This window comes from Belonocnema kinseyi, chromosome 3 (assembly GCF_010883055.1).
Source record: "Belonocnema kinseyi isolate 2016_QV_RU_SX_M_011 chromosome 3, B_treatae_v1, whole genome shotgun sequence".
NCBI classification, from domain to species: domain Eukaryota; kingdom Metazoa; phylum Arthropoda; class Insecta; order Hymenoptera; family Cynipidae; genus Belonocnema; species Belonocnema kinseyi.
Genome location: NC_046659.1, coordinates 52,731,456 through 52,735,276, shown reverse-complemented (window position 1 = coordinate 52,735,276; position 3,821 = coordinate 52,731,456). Strand labels below are relative to the sequence as shown.

General features: G+C 33.0%; 1 protein-coding gene across 1 annotated transcript in view; it reads left to right on the top strand.

The window, feature by feature from the left end:
* The first annotated feature begins 1,015 nt into the window (after positions 1-1,015).
* LOC117170189 overlaps positions 1,016-3,821 on the top strand; it is a 105,288-nt gene continuing 102,482 nt past the window's right edge. Inside the window, exon 1 of the mRNA XM_033356779.1 lies at positions 1,016-1,283. The gene's annotated coding sequence lies outside the window, so the exon portion shown is untranslated. The remainder of the gene's footprint in view (positions 1,284-3,821) is intronic.

The following is a 3,821-nucleotide window of genomic DNA, read 5'->3' as shown; positions in this document are numbered from 1 at the left end:
CACAAAATATGTACCATTTTATTCAAAAGGATTGAAATTTTTTGTATATATACTCTTTTTCCCAGGAAGAATGTCAAAAACTCTTTAATGGTAAGTTGAATATAACAAATTCCAATTTTTGGTAGGCCCATATTTGACACGTTATAATAATACAATTAACAATAATTTTAATGCTTTCTTTTAACAAATCGCTTCAAATTTACTTCAATTTCATGTTCCATTACTTTGATTTTGGAAAAAAAATTTCCATGAAGTAAAGGGTGGTACCAGCTATTCTATAATCTAACCGTTTTTATTATTTTTTAACCCTTTCAAAATTTCTGAATAACTCTTAAACTTACTCAAATTTGAAAGTAGATTTTTAAACCAACATATAATTTAAAAAATTGGGTAATAAAATTACACAATAAGGCGTAATAAGAATTATGTTATTTAACTTAAGATGTAAAAAAATTGTCTTGTAATTTTCTAAATTTTTCCAAGGAAATCCTTGAAATCTTTCGGAATTCCTTTAAAGCTTCTAAAGTTTAGTTGTGAAATCATTAAAAATCTGAATATCTATCAAAATTTATGTTTAATTTCGATTTCAATGTAATCCTTTGATGTGTTTAAAACCCTTTTTTAATTTTATCTTAAAGCACATTTAAAAAAATCATTAAAAATTGACACAGGAATATTAGGAAAATAATTCGTTTTTTCTAATCTGGTCAGACCATCTAATCTTCTATTCTTCAATAATTATTCCAATTTTTTCTGATTTTTTTTCTGCAAAATAAAAAATGCCTTTAAAATGGCGCGGTTTCGTACTCGTGCATTTTCGGCTCTACAGGAGGCTGGCCTACGCAACATGTAGCAGAGCCGACTCACCGAGACGCCACGTTTGAATTTGTTTTTCCCAGATGGGAGAGTGGTGGGAGCCGAAAAATCCCACGTTCTGGAGACACTGGTTGCATTTGCACATGCGCGAATCATTCGGGCGCCACTGGCGACAAAAACGGGTAACTGAAACCCGAGTCGAAGTTTAAACGTGCCATTCCGTTTGATCAAAAACGTGCTCAACGTGCTCGCGACTCAGTTCGTGTTATGAGTTATCCGACGTTGTAGTCAGAAGGAGACTCGGAAGTTATAGAAGTGTTGACAAAATCTGCAGTGAGGTTTCCATCAGTAGTATTGAAAAACATTGAATGTACGTACATTTGATGTACAATCAGATTGTAATGTTTAACGTCTGTAGAAGTTTGTTTTCTGTTCGGCTGTGATTTTTGGTGCTAGACAACGAATATGTAAGTCAAATTTAATATTACAATTTATTAGGACGTTTTTATCGACGCGGAGGCAAAATCTGGTCTGTACTAGTGCCTGGAAAGTATATTTGGTTAATTAAAAATTTGCTGGAGATTTTGGTGAATGCCAGAATCCGGATTTGTTATTGAATCAAAGTTTCCCAGTTAGAGCACTGTCTATTTCAAATAGTTTCTCTTTAGCCACTTTTATATATGCAAATTATAAAAGAAGCCACAATAAAATGAAACGTTGATCTAACATGACACTCTTGGAATTCAAAGAAATATCAAATCTTAACTGCGCATAATTCAAAATATCGCCATTTTGAAATGCACAGAATGCCGGCTATGTCTGCCGGCGTACTGGACCTTAGATTCTTAGAAAGGGGTCGTTCAAAAATCTAGTGACGTTAAACATATTAAAAATGTTCCTCCCTCCAACCCTGCTAAAACAAACCGTGTTGAATTGTTTTTATTGTTATGATTTGTTGTTAATTTAACGCCCGAAAACTGCGGGATGAGAAAAACAAAAAAAGTGTGAAAATTAGACGTGTGCATTTTGACGGCACGACTATGGTATTTTCGATTCGACGTGTGTTCATTTTTGGATCTGTGTATGATCCGATCGACTTACCAAACGAATGTCGAAAAATCGACACCGATCCGTGCTAGGGCCTGATCGATTTTTTCGATTCGATCGAATGTCGAAGAATTGACATTCAATACTAGGGACCGTACTTAAATTATGGAATAGCTCAAGGGCGGGTTGGGGGGCGACACTGTAAATTTCGAGGTAAATTTGTTAAAGTTCCATTGTTAAAGAGGGGGTGGCGTCTGGAGACGACCGATTATGCGTTACGTAATTTAAGTATGGTCCCCTGCCTTCGCATCGGTTTTTCAATTTAGTGATCATGGTCTACCAATCAATCGAAATAAGTCGTTATGTCCCATAAATAAATTAATCAAAACATGAAAATAGAATTAAGAACCATGAAACGTAATTTCTCTTCAATTAGGTATTTTCACTTCAGTTACCAGCTAACTTTACTTCGTTGATTGCTGAGGGGAAAACAATGGACCAAATGCATGGAATTCGGTCCCTTTTTAAATCTTGAATGAATATGCTCCGAATTCTTGTATATTTATTATTATAAAATAATAAAAGTTTTGATTATGTACTCTACATCTCAACAATTTCTGTAATCACAACACTGGAATAAGGAGATAAATACAAAGGCTCAATACTAACAATTTCCACTTTACAAGCGACTAATTGGTACACAATTACAAATTTTTAATATTTAAATTCTCTACCAGCTCTGATGGTACCCCACCTGAAATCCGATTCACCCCTGTTGAGGTACATATATTTTATATAACATGCGGGATTTCTTAATTTCTCTCAAGAATTCAAATAAAGCTAGGGTAATAAACAATAGCACAAAATTGGGCTATCTTTCAGTATTGGGCCTCTCCCTCTAATTTTGACTTAAGAATATTAAATGAAAAAATGAATATTGTAAATATGTAAACCCTGTAAAAAACGTTTTACAAATGACGAGATGAACAACATCTAGGAATTAACGATATTAAAAAAACTACCCGTTTCTGATTATTGTCAAAGTGCAGTTTGTGTCGATTTGACCCCTCCCCCCTCTGTGTACACATTCAGATAAAAAAATAATTTTTTGTTCCAAAATAAATGTTTTTGCATAGAACAATGTGTTGTATGTTTCTATCAAAAACCTCCTACAATCACACATAAAATAATGCATGAGTTCATGTTGAAAATTAGGGGTTTCAATTCCGTCAAAATTGCTTGCAACATTTTTTCATTAAAAGGCACAATCTTTATTTGTTTATTGTTAATTATATCAACAATAATTTAAAAAAAAACATTGCCAAATTGTCCTACTATGGTTAACGGGTTAAAAAAATTATATAAGAATGCGTCTAATTTTAATGTATCCGAAATTGAAAAAATATACATATCGTTCAATTTCGAAATGTGCTACTCTTTCCATGATGTACGTGATGTTCCGAACGTTCAAATGAACAAAATGAAAAAAAAATAAATATTTTTTTTCTGAAATTAGCCTAGCGGAATTAGTTCAGCTAAGCATAAAAATGAATATTATACGAAAAAATCTAAAAAAAAATTTGTTAAAGGGTAAAACATTCTAAAATGTAACGCAGATAGGGGCAACACAGAATATGCCTAATGACCGCCTTTATACACTTTTTTATCCAATAAACGTTCAAACGAACGATTTTCTGATTTTGATACACTAGGGGTGGTTTTAAATATTCTTTCCGGTGGCTCTTACCCCACTGAAAAAACTTGTTTTACGACATGGTAAATGAACACTATCTTTTATTGGAAAAAAACTGTCTAAAGGCGTTCATTTCGACGATTTTCTGATTTTTATACACTAAGGGTGGTTTTAAATATTCTTTCCGGTGGCTCTTACCCCACTGAAAAAACTTGTTTTACGACATGGTAAATGAACACTATCTTTTATTGGAAAAAAACTGTCT